We start from the raw sequence: 16,936 nt of genomic DNA on the forward strand, positions 1-16,936 counted from the left end.
TCCGCTGAGAATTGGAAAATAAATATTAAAAAATTCTCTCTCTCTCTCTCTCTCTCTCTCTCTCTCTCTCTCTCTCTCTCTCTCACTCTTTCTTAAAAAGAAAAGAATAGTTTGCTAATATCTTTATTTTTCTCAAAGGAATAATTATTTGCCAGTATTTTAGTTTTCCTCCTTTACTGTACACAAAAGCACAGAAGGAAAGCAGGGTCTCTGCTGGTTTTCTTATTCAAACAATGTAACTGAAGGTCTCTGTGTCATTGAACTTATCAGTGTTGGTGTGAAGCAGGTGAATGACCTGCAGTGGGGGGCACAGGACTGAGACAGGTGGCTAAGAGCTGAGGCTAAACTTGAGCCTGCAAAGGAGGGACAATGGAGTTCTCCTTGGTGCCTCCTGGGCAGGTGCTGTCCTCTATAGGTGACCTTGTGCTACAGAAGAACAGCTACAGAACAGCTGATCTAAGCTGCAGAGCACTGAAAAGTGGGAGATGCACAGCAGAGTTGGGAGTGTCTGTCCTTTCTGAGACTGTGACTCTTGTTGTCATGGGGCTGTTTTCTGGACAGTTTGGTTTGGCCACTATAGAGTTGCTGGTGTCAGACTGTCATCCATGTAAGTGAAAAAAAACTGTGAAGGTCAGACTTAGAGAAAGACTCATTTTGGGAATCTCCTAGAGAAAGTTCATAATTTGATGGTTTATATAAATCAGAACCTGAAATTGATTCCTAGTTAGTTTCTTGCTGGTGAAAATGAAGATCTTGAAGAAAGGAGCATTTCTACACAGTTTGGAGGAGACAGAGGGCAAGGTGAACTCCCAGAGTTCAATCCGTAAGTGTCCCTGCCTCATGGCCAGGGAATGAGCCAACTGGGGTTTCATTTCAGCAGTCAGTCTGGCTTCCAGCTTGGAATATGTTCAACCCAAATGCCAGTTTCCTTGTGAACTGGGTGAAGCAGTCTGTTTGTCTGAGTTCAAATATTTGTTGTTATTCTCTTTATTGTTATAGAATATTACATAATCTGCACATTTAATAATTTTTCCACACATTTAATAATTTTATTACAGTGGCATGTGCCTGTGGCCTCTTCAAGGGGGCTGAAGCAGAAGGATTGCTTGAGTCCAGTAGTTCAAGGCCAGCCTGGGCAATATAGGGAGACCCTATCTCAAAATAAATAATTAAAAAATAAGAATTCCCGACCCCTGCCAAACACCAAGCCCTCCTGTTCCAGTCTGGCTGGCCTGGACAGGTCTCTCCTACTCTGAGGCCAAGGATCTCTCCATTCAACACTTAAGTCTGGAATTCTTTGTGCACACTGTGACCCAGTATTCATATGCTGTGACTTGTATGGATCACAGGATCCTGTGGGAAGATGCCAGGAGACCTCAAAAGAAAGGAATGGTGAACAAGGAGCCAGCATCCTGAGCTAGGGAGTGAGGGCTGATTGGAAAAGGCCATGTGGGACCCTGGCCGCCTCAGACCCTGGCATCCTGTTCCATCCCTACTTGGAGACTTGGCATGGCACTGAGCCCCTTTCTGGGCAGCTCTGCCGGCAGCCCTGCATCTCCAAGGGAGCATGGTGTGTGAGGTCCCTGGACCTAAGTCTCAAATCCACCTCCCCCAAAATAAGGCTTAGGGGTATTTATGGGATAAAGAAGCAGGGTGGCAGGGCATGGTGGTGCACTTCTGTAATCTCAGCCTCAGGAGGTTGTGGCTGGAGGATAACAAGTTCAAAGCAAGCCTCAGCAACTTGAGGCCCTAGGTAACATACTGAGATCTTTCAAGATAAAAAATAAAAGGGGCTAGGGATGTGGCTCAGTGTTTATGTGCCCCTGAGTTCAAGCCCTGGTACCAAAACAAACAAAAAACCACCCAAATATGGTGGTCTGAGATATGAGGGAAAGATGATCAGAGGCAGGGAAAACTGAAGTAATCAGCAGTACTGGAATAAGGTCCAAGAGGCTGCTTTTACTAAAAGTACTTCACTTGGCTCTGTAGACACCTGCAGATGCCTGATGGGTAACTAAAAAACAGTTAAAAATGTGGCATCTCTGCCTCTGTTCTGATCTGTTTCCTTTGCTCAGTGCCATTTTCTCCTGTGGTCACAATGGATTCTAGGCAGGTCTGATGAATAAATATCCTATGAGAAGACTTGAACTACTCCCCAGCAACAGCAATTTCTTGTCCCAGACAAGGGCCCCTGACCAATCTTGAAATAATGATAAACCAGATTGTAGTTTGACAAGACTACACTTGATCATGCACACTTCTGGCCTCCTTAAACTCTGTAAGCTGGGAGTTCATGCCAGTACCCCTGAAGACAGGGTTGAGGATGTAAGTCCCCTTGTCTTCCTGGTATAGCTACACTGATTAAAGTTCCTTTTCTGCCTTCACAACTGCATGTCTCTTGGACTGGAATCTTGGGATGTGTGTCAGAACCAATAGTCCACCAAGACCCCTAGCACTGGGGCCTTTGCCTCAAAACTCTGGTAAAGTCACATATGCATAACCAAATTTTATGGCTTTTATATTGAATCCGGCCTTTGAGTTGAACATATTCCAAGCTGGAAGCCAGACTGACTTCTGAAAATGTTGGCAACAGTATGCTCTGAGGTTCAAATTTTGGGCCTTGGACCTCAAAAAGTCACCCATCAGACAGCTTGGCAGGCCCAAGTGAAAGGTCATTGGTTTCAACAGGTTTGAAAGTGACAAAAGTAGCCTAAAAAACAATACAGACAACTACCTTCATGACCAATATGACTGAGATGTTAGTTAATGTGACCCATAAAATTGGTGATGAAAGCATTAGCTAAAAGCAAATGAAGCTTGAGGATTTATCCGTGTTTCCCCTTGGTTCCATCCTTGTCCCCTTGAAGCTGACATTCTACTTTTGCCTGCGGTGGGGCAGTACTGGGGATTGAACCCAGGGGTACTTTACCACTCAGCTGCATCTCTAATCCTTGTTATATTTTGAGACAGGGTGTTGGCAAGTTGCCAAAGCTGGTCCCAAATTTCTGATCCTCTTGCCTCAGTCTCCTGAATCACTGGGATTATAGGCCTGAGTCACCATGCCTGGTATTTTAGTTTTGATCCTATGTGCTATTATTTTTTTCAGACTCATTCTGTATTTCTATAACCTGTTATTGCTTTCCTAGTATCTATCAAAGAGAGTAGGAATTCCAATTGCCTTAGAAGTGTCCTAACCTTTTACAAAGTTTTATACGGGCACATGGAAAGAATGATCTGAAATACCCTTCTGGAGTAAACACACCTGACAATTTTAAAGAACATACCTTATAGGTGGCAGTTGGTTGAGAAGAGTTTCTGATCTCAGACTTGGCCAGCAAAGTTCACACTTCCTGCCAGAATCAAAGTGCCAGATGTGCAGATTGAGGAAGGGATGGTTTAGGCCTCAACGCTGGCAACGGTCAAGATCAAACTCGAGGCTGACTGTATTATATACGCTGACGTCACTTTTAAGTGTCTGTGATTCTAAGTGATCCTAAAAGAACATCACAGTTCCATGAATGGCCTTCATGCCTTAATGCCAAGCCCCTGACCCGGTGGAGAAAAGCTGGCTCTCCTTTCAGTTCTGGCCTTGCTCCCCTCTCGCTTTGCACAAGTGGGTCGCTCCAAGTGAAAACAGCCTGGAACTACTTGCCCACGCGGTGCCAGTCTTCTTTCTGGGATAGGAACAAATTCTTAAAATGCCAATATGTTAGGGCTGAGGTGTGGCTCAGTGGTGGAGCGCCTGCTTAACGCGCTGAAGCTCAGGATTCCTTCCTCGCCCCTTCCTCAGGGTTGGGAGGGACTGGCCTTGACCGCTCGGAAGAAGGCCGGCAAGCGGGCTGGGTCACGGGAGGTTCGCCTACACGTCACTTAGGTGAAGGGGCGTGGCCTCAGCTATTGTCCAATCAGATGCGCCTCTGGGAGGGGCGGGGAGTCGCTACGCAACGTCGCTTGGGCTTTGGTCCTGGGCTTCTGTCGGCTCTTGTGAAGGGTCTTTCCGGCCGGTCGCCACCTTAGGTCCTTCTGCCAGCAGCTTCCGCCCTCTGTAACCTGGTGACCTGAGGCTCCGGGAGCCGTGGGAGGACGCCGGGCAGGACGCCCCGGAAGCCGGAAATGGTGAGTGTCGGGGCCGGGAGTCGGGAGTCCGGCTGGCGCTGTCGAAACCCGCAGGAAATGGAGGGCCTCCGGGCGCAAGCTCCGAGTTTGCCGCCAGGTCCACCGCTGGCCCCGCTCGGCCCGAGAATGGGGCTGGACTGGCATCTGGGACCCCAGCGACCTGTCCTGTCCCTGTGCGGCCCGTTAGCTTGGTCAGGAGCCTTCTCTGGGCAGCTCCGCGACTGCGGAGTGTCACGGGAGACTCCGACTCTGTGGGGGGTTCTTGCCGTGGAGGAGGTGGGGTGTGCAGGGCCGCAGTCCCTCCGTTCCCCCCAAGGGGGACCCTTTTGCCCGGAGTTTTCCAAATGTAGGGGAAGTCTCAAATCTAGGACCCTAATCCCCCCCAAGTCTTCCTAGGGCTGGCAGTAAATCCCTAGATTTCCAATACCCTTTCCAAGTTCCCAAATGGTAACTTCCCTCTCTCATTCACAGCATCGAGTTCAACTATTTGTCCTTTCTACACACGAAGTTTTAATTATAATTTTCCCATAGTACCATGGATGTCTGTATGTAAAGACATTTTTTCTTTTTGTTGGTTTTGTTTTCTCTGTTTGTTTGTTAGTATTTTACCTGAAAGGAAAGCAAGAGAATAACCATTTGGATCTGTTGTCTCTCAGATGCATGCGCCCCTTCTTATAATCTTTACTGGGCAGGAACATTCAAGGGAACTCCTTTGGATCGAGGTTCTTCTTTAGGAATCTTCCAGACTGATCTGCCTTTAAGTTCAGCTGTAGATCAACCCTACCCTTCCTTGGCATTTCAACCTCTATTGATTTAATTACTACTGATACTTACAGAAAACTGAATATCTCTATTGATTTAACTACTGACATTTACAGAAAACTGAATTCGTTTATGTATTCAGTTTTGTATTCAGTTTTCTGTAAATGTCAGTAGTAGTTAAATCAGTAGAGGTTGAAAGACAATACAAAATATTTCCTAGAGTCAAGAAAGACATGAATTTCAGAATAAAACAAAAGAGTCCTAGCTTACGTTACATTTTTTTCTCCAATTATCAGAGCCTATTATATTCCATCTTTATTTTTTAGTTTTTTATATTAGGCATTGAACCCAGCAGTGTTTTACCACGGAGCTACATTCCCAGCCTCTTTTTTTTTTTTTTTTTTAATTTTTAGTTGTAGTTGGACACAATATCTTTATTTTATTTTTTCTGTGGTGCTGAGGATCGAACCCAGGGCTTCACACTGCGAGGCGAGCGCCCTTCCACTGAGCCACAACCCTAGCCCCCCAGCCTCTTAAAAAATAAATTTTAAAAAAATTGTAACAGGGTCTCATTAAGTTGCTGAGGCCTTGAATTTATGATCCTTCTGCTTCAGCCTCCTTAGCTGCTGGAATTATAGGTGTGTACTACCACACCTGGCTTCATCTTTATTTTTATTTCTCTTGTAGTGCCAGGGATCTAATCAAAGTCCTGTGTGTGCAGGAGCTCTACCACTGAGCTACATGCCCAGACTTTTTTATATATTTATCTTTTTGAGACAGTATTGCTAAGTTACCCAGCCTGATCTCAAACTTGTGTTCAAATATCATTAATTGTATACAAAATAATTTCCTACGTGAATGTTTTAGAGTGAACTGAAGCCTTCATTTTCTGAAAAACAACAAAAATCTGGATATTTGTAGGTTTTCTTGCTGAGTTGGCAAATGTACATTACAGTTTTCTTTCCATGAATACTAGGTTTGAGTGATTTTGCTGGATTCTTCAAACACTGGCTTTGTATCATTTAAAATATCAATGGAGGAAGAGAGATGTAGCTCAGTCAGAGTGTGTACCTTGCATGGGCAAGGCCCTGGGTTCCATCCCTAGCATCACACACATGAAAAAAATCAGCGGTGAACTTCAGAACTATGAGTTAAATAAAACCTCTTTTCTTTATATAGCTAATTAGATTATCAATGGTTGTTCAAAGCTACTTGTTGACTCAGAGGCAGAAGCCCAAGGCCAGTGATACTGAGTTAAGGCTACCTTTGAGCCTGCAGAGGGAAGTAATGGAAGATCAAACTGGTTCTTTCTGGGGATTGTCCCCTGGCAGGTGTCCTGCCTGCTCACACCCACCTAGGAAAGAGCTCTTTGTATTAAGTAAAGATGCAGAGCACTGGAAAACTGGGCATCCACATGCATGATAGGTGACAGAGGCTCATTCTTGGGTCTGTATATAGATCCTTTTGAATTTTGTGTCCAGAAATTTGTTGCACATACAGTGTTAATTGTGCATACTGGGAAAATCAGTGAGGATCAGGATTTCTATGTTTTGGAAAAACTGTTAATAAATTTGGGGATTTATTTGATTCAAACCCTAAACTGAATCCAACTGAGAGTTTTCTCACTTATGAGAACAGGCTTATGTGGGGTGGGAGGTATTTCCTTGCCATCTAGGAAGAGGACTCCATTCCTGTGGCTGCCCAGGTACCCTGCCCTCCATCTCCAGGGATTGACCTATGCTAGGAGTTATATTTAAATTATGAAAGGCCACCCCAGACTTGGGAATGTTTTAACCCTCAGTATGTGGTTTTTCCTTATGAATGAATGGGAAACAGTTTGCTTATCTGAACAGATTCAGTGTTGCATTTATTTGTTATTTTGACTCCTTCATGGGATATTGCTTTCTTTTAACATAGTTTCCTTAAACTTTGTAATTTTATTCCTTCTGTTATGTGTAAATTTTAGTTTCTTGTTTGAATCTGTAGATTAAGAGACATGTTAGTCAAGGAAATTCTGGAACAGCACAATTTTTGACACTTTTAGGTATGAGAGACTCAGTGATGGGAGGATGTATTTTAAGTTCTCAGGTGAATTTTTCTTTCTTTAGATCATTTTTTGGGGCTGAGGATATGGCTCAATGGTAGAGCACTTGCCTAGCATACTCAGGGCCCTGGATCTGATCTCCAGCAACACACACAAAATCGTTTTAGAAGCCAAAGTCAATAGAGTATTGAGTTGGGGGTATAGCTCAGTGGCAGAGAGCTTACTTAGCATGTGGGAAGCTCTGTTTTCTGCCCACCCCTCCGCACTGCAAAACAAAAAATTTTTAAAAAAGAGTATTAAACAGTAACACAAAGCATTGTGTACATAAATTTATCTTAATTTACAGTAAATAATGCAGGGAGATTTATAAAACCCTCAAGAGGGAAGTCTGACTTGAGAGGACTCACTACCACATATCCTGTGCTCCTGCTCTAACTTTTCCAACAAAAACCCTTTTGGGAGCTGGGTTGTGGCTCAGCGGTAGAGCACTTGCCTGGCATGCGCAAGGCCCTGGGTTCGATTCTCAACACCACATAAAATAAATAAATAAACAAAATAAATAAATAAAATAAATAAACAAAATAAAGGTATTGTGAACACTAAAAAATAAATATTTAAGAAAGCCCTTTTGTTAATTCCTTGTGCATTTTCTCTGTTTTTTAATGTAAAAATAAGCAGTTGGGAATGCATATTCTCCCTGTCTCTGTTCTTCATTGTATGAGTAGTCAGACTCTAGTGTTTTTTTTGTGTGTGGTTCTGGGGATCGAACTCAAGGCCTTGTGTATGCAAGGCAAGCACTCTACCAACTAAGCTGTATCTCCAGTTCTTGCGGTTGTTTTTTGGTTTGCTTGTTTTGCAGTACTGGAGATCCATCCCTGGGCCTTGCACACTCAGCTGCATCCTTAGCTCTTTTTATTTTGTGACAGGGTATGACCAAGTTGCCCAGAATGGCCTTGAACTTATGATCCTCTGGACTCAGCTTCTGGGTCTCAGCTTCCAGAGTAGCTGTGGTTACAGGTTTATGCTGTTGCATCTGGCCAGACCAGTTTCTGATGTGTGATTGCTGAGACTAAAGCCTCTGTCTTTATTCTTCCCTTGCATCCATTCCTGGACCAACTTCCCAGAAAGCTTGGGGCTCCCTTCTCTGGCTTAGCCCCTGGAACTCCCATCCATCCCCAACCACAATTAAATTGCAGGCCAGGCTGCTGTTTTCCTCTCAAGCCATTACACACCTTGCTCTTCCCCAGAGACCTGAATCACTGCCTTATGACAATGTACCACTTTTGGGGGAGCTCACTTGAGCTGTGCTGCTCTGGGTGGAATAGCTGAGCCTTCTCAAACCAGGATGAAGCTAAGAAGGTAGATTTTTTTTTTTTTTTTTTTTTTTTTTTGGTGCTGGGGATGAAACACGGGGCTTCATACATGCTAGGCAAACCACTGAGCCATACCCCCTGCCTGATTTGGCAGTTTTGATAAGATATTGGCATTTAGAAGCAGGAATGTTGGGTGGGGGGCCCTCCTTAATTCTGTCTTGGGTGATGTCTTAGCCAGATTCTGTCTGTATCTTCAGGATGAAAGCCAGGGTGGCCTTGGTATGGGTGGGAGTTGTGAGGGTGGAAATATTTCCTGGGCAAAAGGTGGACCCACCGGACTGAGGTTGTGACTCAGTGGTAGAGCGCTTGCCTAGCATGTGTGAGGCCCTGGATTTGATTCTCAGCACCATATATAAATGAATAAATAAAATGATAGGTCCATTGACAAATACAAAAATATTTTTTTAAAAAAGGTGGGCCCATATGATGATCCTCCTCTCCACATAGAGCCTTTATTTAGAGAAAGAGAAGGGTGGGAAAACTACTAGATAGCAGGACAAATTCAGTATCCTAACAGCAGGAGGTTCACCAGGCCTTTTAAGTATTTTTGCTGCTATAGTTCCTTGGGCTACTATCATAACAAGATCCCAACTCTTGGTTTTATAGGTGACAACACTCAAACACCCCTGGGGCACTGCAGAGAGATGTTAATTCAAGTTCAGGTTCAGCATGAAGCCCTTAACCTTATAACCATTGCCATGAGGAAACCTAAAACCCTGGTGATGCCAGTGTGAGTGAATCTTAGGGAAGACAAGACAGTCCCTTTCTGTTGAGAGCCACAGCCGAAGGGGCCCCAGCAAACTTCTAGCTGCCAGCAAACTTCCAGCTGCCAGCTGATGATTGGCTCACAGCAGCCCAGCAACTTCTAGCTGCCAACTGATTGGCTCCTCTGCGGTGATGCTCTTGGGCTGTTTCCCCGCCCTTTCAGACCACGGAGCTGCTCATTGGGGGACTTTTTGGCTCCGCCCACGCGACCCAGCCAATTGGCCTCAAGAGCAGGAGGAGTGGGGGAGGTTGAGAGGCTTGTGGGAAGCCGGTGGTGGCAGTTGGGCTCTGAAGGTTTTCCTGAAGAGCTGTTTTGTTTGGCGTGTGTGGTTAATAAAGTTTGTTTCTTTTGACAAGTGGCTCCTGAATTGTGCCCAGCCAGATTGCGGCACCTTTCCCCTCTCCACAGAGTATCTGGAGACTTAAACCAGGAGCTAGGAGTGAGTGCATAGTGGCAGAGCATGTGCTTAGGATGCATGGTGCCCAGAATTCATGCCCAGCATAGAAAATACAGCCAGCCAGAGAAGGAAGAGAGAGAGGGAACAAAAGAAAAACATGGAAACAGTTGTCCATACTGTGACTTAATTGGAAATCCAGAGTGTACTCCCAAGTATTTACACAACTAAATAGATAAAATAGCACTGATTGCTTTTTTTTCTCTGCAAGGTAAGTTCTGAATTCATATCTGCTATACGCACTAATTGGCAATCCTTTATGTGATTAATCTACACAAGACTCTAATTACATTATATCTCGGGATCCCATTAACTGTAAGCAAGGTTTACTCTATAATCTTTGAAGAGTAATGGGTTATAAAATAGAGGAGAAACAGACATGTCTTCCCTTAAGATAGGAGGAGGGTTTAATAAAACTAGAAATCAAAGGAATAGAATACCGGGTATTTGCCCACGATGCCGTAGATGGAGACATTGGGCTAATGAATGCCGTTCTCAAACCACCATAGAAGGTACTCCCTTATCAAAAAATGGACAAGGATCAGGTATTTACCCACGATATCGTGGAGAAAGGCATCAGGCTTCATTGCCAAAAAACGGCAACTCCTTTTAAAATGTCCTGTTTGATTACAATTATAGCATGTTTTTGGCCTGGCATCTAAAGCCTGTTGTACTGCTGCTAAGACTTGCCCTTGTTCATTAATGTCTCTACATAATTTAATATATGTGTTTAAATCTTCATGTCTCCATGGTCTAATGACCTCTCTGCAGCAACGATTTGCTTGGTCATAAGCCAGTTGTTTTATAAATGGCATTGCCTGTTCTGTATCTCCAAATATTCTAGAAGCTGTCTGAATAAGCCTATCTACAAATTCAGCGTAAGGTTCATTAGTTCCTTGTATTACCTTAGATAATTGACCTTGTAAATCTCCATGCCCCTGTAAAGTTTTCCATGCCCTAACTGCATCTACAGCAATTTGTGCGTATAAGCCAGGATCATATTCAATTTGTTGTCTTTGACCCTCATAAGGTCCTTTTCCTAATAACATATCTAGATTTCTTTGAGGGTAACCGCTGCTGCATTTCGCCTAGCTGTCTCCATGCAAAATTCCTCATTGGCAACCTTCCATAACAAATATTGTCCTCCATTTAGCACAGATCAACACATGTTAGCCCAATCTGCTGGTGTCATGTCCAAGTTGGTAATAGATTCGACCATACTTATGGTAAAGGGTGCTTGTGGACCATAGGTTGTTATAGCCTCCTTTAATTGCTTTACTGTTTTGAAATCTAAAGCACGGTGAATTCGTTGCCCTCCTGCCTGCTCAAGTACAGGGCATGCTAATCTTTGGGGTCCTGCCTCAGGATTCCGTCCATCAACTACGGGAGTTGAGGGTCGCTCAGCTGTAGATGGAGCTGTTGGTTGAATTACGCCCTCTGGTGATACAACGGAGTTAGTAGCAGCCTTTTGTTGTGGCCTTTTTCCTAATAACCCCTTTTCCTTTAAATTTTCTTCCTCTGTCTGACTAGCTCGAGAGAACTTCTCTTTTGCTTGATCTAAAATGTCTTTCTCCATGGTCTGAACCTCTAACAATTTACTTAACACCTTTTCGGTTTGTTTTTTACTAATTTCTAATCTACTATAAAGATAACGCAACCCAATAAGATAACACAAAACAAAACCGCAACTGAATGAAACAAAAATGGAATAAAAATTCGCTGTATCAATTTTCTCTTCCTTGGGGCTGACAAACTTCAAACCTTGAGCCAACTATTTTTCCCAGTTTGCCTGAGAAATTTCTAGGGATAGGCAGCTTGAAATAAAAACAAAATAAATCAAAACAAGAACACATTGTTTTTTGAAATGGTCACCCATTCTCTCGCCTTCCCTCAGGGGCGAGCAATTTCACTTACCTCCAAGTTTCAGACGTTCCGCATACGGACCACCAAATGCCAATGTCTTGGCTGGGCACAGAATCATGAGCCACCACAGCTTTGTAGATTCAAACAGCAATTCTTTATTCCCAAACTCACACCGGCCTCTACACACACATTCTGGGGAAACCCCAGTTCTGCCACCGCCCAATTCACCTACTCCACGAGGCTTTCTTTTCCAATACTTTCTGAATCTCAAGGGGAACTCAACAGGAACTCAACAGGAACTCAAGGATCGGGCGGGAACTCAAGGATCGGGCATGCCTGAGGCAGCAGGATACGCCCTATTCCCCTGCAGGGTACACACCTTAAACCTGGAACTTCCCTAAACTCAAGGATGGGATACTTCCTAAAATCTGCAGGATACACCCTAAACCTGGATCCACCCTCATCCTTGAGCAGGGTCACCTTTCTCAAACACACATGCAATGTCACAGCGAATTTCCAAGGCAAGTCCATTTAACATGGGATACGCTGGCAAGGAAATTTCGATGCGTCATTCCTATTTGGCAATGGCCCTCAGCAGTTTTTTTGTACAGCATCTCTCTTATTTCTCCAAGATTCTGGATTCTGCCATTAGAGAGCAATAAAACTTGTACTATGACCACAATTTAAACATAGAGATTGATTCTATGTGTTCTTGGTGCTAGGATTAGAATTCTGATCCCCACATTCACTTACCATAAATGTTTAGAAACCACAGAATTATATGTGAAATTCTTTTTTTCAAATATTTTTTAGTGTTGATGGACCTTTATTTTATTCATTTATTTATATTTGGTGCTGAGAATTGAACCCAGTGCCTCACACATGTGAGGCAAGCACTCTTCCACTTAGCCACAACCCCAGCCCCAGTGAAAAATTTTTTTTTTTAATTGAGTATTGAACCCCAAGGTGCTTCAACACTAGGCAGCATCCCCAGCCCCTTTTAGGTTTTTTTTTTTTTATTTTTTTTTTTAGCTGTAGATGGACACATAGTATCTTTGTTTATTAATTTATTTTTTATGTGGTGCTGAGGCTCGAACCCAGTGCCTCACATGTGCGAGGCAAGCGTTCTACCACTGAGCTACAGCCCCAGCCCCCTTTTATTTACTTATTTTTTAATTTTTTTTTTTTTTAGAGAGAGAGAGAGAGAGAGAATTTTAATATTTATTGTTTAGTTTTTCGGCGGACACAACATCTTTGTTTGTACGTGGTGCTGAGGATCGAACCCGGGCTGCACACATGCCAGGCGAGCGCGCTACCGCTTGAGCCACATCCCCAGCCCTTATTTTTTAATTTTTAAAATACCTTATTTTATTTATTTTTATGTGGTGCTGAGGATCGAACTCAGGGCCTCGTGCATCCATGCGAGCGTTCTACCGCTGAGCCACAACCTCTGCCCCCTTTTTAGTTTTTATTTGGAGACAGGGTCTTGCTAAGTTGCTGAGGCTGGCTTTGAATTTGCAATCCTCCTGCCTCAGCCTCCCAAGCTGCTGGGATTACAGGTATGTACCACCATGTATGATTTATGAATTAAATGAATATGAATTAAATATGAATTAAATGCAGACCTTCTTTACTATAGTTCACCTTTCCTCTGTAAACATGTCTGGGATGTTTCAGGACTCAGTGACCTTTGAGGATGTGGTTGTGAACTTCACTGTGGATGAATGGGCTATGTTGGATCATGCCCAGCGAGAACTCTACAGAGATGTTGTCGGGGAAATTTTTATGAGCTTGGCCTTTATAGGTAAGGAAGACAATTTTTCTTTACTTAATTAAAGAGCAAGTGTTTCTTGCCCATCAGTGATGTTCATGATTTGAAACGTGGAAAGGAAATACTGTGGTAAATAAACTGGCATGGTTGCAACTCATCAGAAACTTAGAGTCTAATATAATATGTTTCCTTTTAAGTTGTAATAATTAATGATTCTGACATTTTCTCTAAGTTATAATAATTCATAATGGTTTTTCTGGCTCTACTTTCTAGGGGGAAAATGGGATCAGAACATTGAAGATTGGTATAGAAATCAGGGGAGAAATTTAAGGTAATTTACAATGAAAGGAGAAAGCAGTCTTACCAAAGCATCTTAATATGTCCTAGAGGTTTTTTGTTGTTGTTTGTTTTGTTTTGTTTTGTTTTTGTTTTTTGGTCCCAGGGATTCAACTCAGGAGCACTCTACCACTGAGCCACATCCCCAGACCTATTTTATATTTTATTTAGAGACAGGGTTTCACTGAGTTGCTTAGTACCTTGTCATTGCTGAGGCTGGTTTTGAACTTGTGATCCTCCTGTCTCAGACTCCCAAGCCGCTGGGATTACAGACATGTAACACCGAGCCCAGCTGTCATAGAGTTTTTTATGTAAGTAAATAAATAAGCCCCTCTCCAAATTTTATGTATTCAGAAAAATTTCACCTATATATGTATTCAAGTGTGAAGTTCGATGTTTGAAAAATAGAAACCATTTATTAGAGTCTGCAAATATCACTGAGTATTGCTGTTTTAATTAATAGATGAGATTAAGTCCTCTTGCAGACCATTCAATCTGTTCATTTTCAAATAATTTAGACAGGGCAGAAAACCCTCACTTTCTCTGATAACAATAAAAATGTCAGTTTACATAATCCCAGTGGCTCAGGGGGCTGAGGCAGGAGGATCACAGGTTCAAAGCCAGCCTCAGCAACTTAGAAAGGCCCTAAGAAACTTAGTGAGACCCTGTCTCATTATAAAAAAAAGGTCTGGGCATGGCGGCAGGAAAGATGATGGAAGAGATGGACATCATTACCCTAGGTATATGTATGACTGTGCGTATGCTGCAATGCTACATCGTGTACAACCAGAGAAATGAAAAGTGCTGTAATTGTGTACAATGAATCAAAATGCATTTTGTTGTCACATACCTAATTAAAATAAATAAATAAATAATAATTTTTTAAAAAAGGTCTGGGGATGTGGCTCAGTGCTTAAGTGCCTCTGGGTTCAATTCCTGGACCAAAAAAAGGAAAAAAAAAAAAAAAAGAGTTGGGCATGTGTGGTGAGGCACTGGATTCTTTTTTTTTTTTTTAATAACTTTATTTATTTATTTTTATGTGGTGCTGAGGATCAAACCCAGTGCCTCATACCTGGGACGCAAGCGCTCTGCCATTGAGCCACAATCTCAGCCCTGAGGCACTGGATTCTATTCTCTGCACCACATATAATAAACTTTTTTTAAAAGTAAGTTTAATACATATCAAAAATGTATAAAGGTAAATTGTTAGTAGTTAATATGTTCTTTTTTTTTTTTAAACAGTAATCATATTATAGAGAGAATCAGAGAAAGTGAAGAAAATAGTCAATGTGGAGATATCTTCACCCAGATTCCAGATCATAATCTGAACAAGAAAATCCCAACTGGAGTAAAATTACATGAATGTAGTGTGTGTGGGATAGTCTTTATGCCTCGTGCATCCCTTAACAGTCCAATCGGATCCCACACTGGACAGGAATTGTTTGAATATCAGGACTATGAAGGAAAGCCATATAAGTGTAAGCAATGTGAGAAAGCCTCAAGTTACTATTGCTCTTTGCAAATTGATGACAGCAGTCATGCTGGAGAGAAACCTTATGAGTGTCAGGAGCAGGAGAAAACCTTCATTTCCCTCACTAGCCTCGGAGGATATGTGATAACACATGCCGGAGGTGGACCACATAAATGCAGCATGTGTGGAAAAGGCTTCCAGTATCCCAGTTCACTTAGAGTACATGAACGGACTCACACTGGAGAGAAGCCATATCAGTGTAAACAGTGTGGGAAAGCCTTCAGCTGCTTGGCTTCAGTTCGAAGACATCAAAGAACTCACACTGGAGAGAAACCCTATCAATGTAAAGAGTGTGGGAAGGCTTTTAGTTCACTCTCAGGCCTTCAAGGACACATGATAAGGCACACTGGAGGTGGACCTTATAAATGTAAGGAATGTGGAAAAGCCTTCAACTCTCCTAGTGCACTTAGAAAACATGAAAGAACTCACACTGGAGAGAAACCTTATCCATGTAAACATTGTGGCAAAGCCTTCATTTGTTCAACTTCAGTTCGAAAACATGAAAGGAGTCACACAGGAGAAAAACCCTATGAATGTAAGCAGTGTGGGAAAGCCTACATTTCTCTCTCAGGCCTTCAAGGACACATGATAAGACACACTGGAGTTGGTCCTTATAAATGTAAATTTTGTGGGAAAGCCTTTGGCTTTCCCAGTGCAGTTCTAAGGCATGAAAGTGCTCATGTTGTTTAGAGTTCTGTTGCTAAAGAGTGTGGGGAAGCCTTCATTTCTTCTTCAGACATTTCAGGACAAGTAATCACATACACTGGATGATACTATAAATTAAATGTAAGGTATTCACGAAGACCTTTTCTGTCCTAGTTCACTTTCCTAGTACAGAAAGGAATTTGCACTGGAGAGAAACCCTGTGTATGTAATGAATGTGGGATAGCCTCAGACCTTCAAAAGCTTATTTGGAATGCATGCAAGGGCTTATATTGGAGAAGAATTCTTTGAATAAAAAGCAAAGTAAAATCTTCAGTTTTCCCGGTTCCTTTGAAAACATGGCAAAAATTTATGGTGAAGTCTTTAGTTTTACTTTCTGATATATGTAAGAGCTCATACTGGAGAGCAACCTTATGAAGGGAATAAATGTGGGAAAGCATATTTCTAACTGTCACACTTATGGAAGAGAGAAACCTGTGTGGAAAAACTTTTATTCATTGCACAAACTTCAGCATATGAGAGAATGCATAATGGTGAAATACCTTATGAATGCCAGGGTGTTAGAATCCCTCCATCCTTCCAGTTCAGTTCAAAGGCATATATAAGTGTTGTAGAAAAGCCTCCAATTGTCCCACATTCTGACCAAAATATGTAGGAATACAGAATGAATTCAAACTGTTCATGGTAGTATTTCAGTGTGAATCCAAAGCTTGTCTGGTTCTTTGAAAACAAATTTTTTCCCCTTTAGGTTGTTTACACTGAGATAATATTGTATTTAAAGATAATATGTCTATGTAATATTAAAGAAATATTCAAAAAATATATACAGTGAATTGAAATCCTAATTATTTTTTAAAATAACAAAAAAAATCAATTTAACAAATATTTTGAGTCCTGTGAAAATCCTATAAAGATAATATGGAAAGCTCAAGTGGAAGTTAGTTTTGTGTGTAATGCTGAAGAAAATTCCCAGCATTGAAGAAATATTGTAAAAATGGTAAAGGTATTTATTATTTTATCACTTTCCCACATTTATCATTAAAGTGGATCTGTGGACCATGGACTTCTACTCCTTTTGCAAATTAGCACAGGAGTGAGATCATTCTGTAAGTACCTGTAAATAATGAGTTTAACAGGTAATGTTTTTATTTTTAAGTCAGCTAATTTTTTTTTTCACCATTTGGAACCATGCTGGTTCTGTGTATGAATCTGATGTGTATTTCTTATTTGCAGGTTGTCTTCATTATTACACAGTTT

At 42.0% G+C, this 16,936-nt stretch overlaps 1 protein-coding gene and 1 long non-coding RNA gene across 6 annotated transcripts in view; one reads left to right on the forward strand and one right to left on the reverse strand.

Annotated features, from left to right (window-relative positions):
* ACP5 (acid phosphatase 5, tartrate resistant) overlaps positions 1-3,422 on the reverse strand; it is a 44,265-nt gene extending 40,843 nt beyond the window's left edge. For 3 of the 5 annotated variants that reach the window (XM_081286001.1, XM_081285999.1, XM_081285997.1), the window contains exon 1: positions 3,285-3,421. The gene's annotated coding sequence lies outside the window, so the exon portion shown is untranslated. Of the gene's footprint in view, positions 1-3,284 lie in introns of all 5 variants that reach the window. The other 2 variants (XM_081286003.1, XM_081285998.1) reach the window with 1 other exon arrangement.
* A 556-nt stretch (positions 3,423-3,978) lies between these two features.
* LOC308644629 lies at positions 3,979-16,501 on the forward strand. The gene is made up of 4 exons (XR_014021055.1): positions 3,979-4,116; positions 13,056-13,182; positions 13,423-13,480; positions 14,728-16,501. It is a non-coding gene; the product is annotated as an uncharacterized lncRNA (long non-coding RNA).
* The last annotated feature ends 435 nt before the right edge of the window (positions 16,502-16,936 follow it).

Source organism: Spermophilus citellus, assembly GCF_964194105.1.
Source record: "Spermophilus citellus genome assembly, chromosome: 3".
NCBI classification, from domain to species: Eukaryota; Metazoa; Chordata; class Mammalia; order Rodentia; family Sciuridae; genus Spermophilus; species Spermophilus citellus.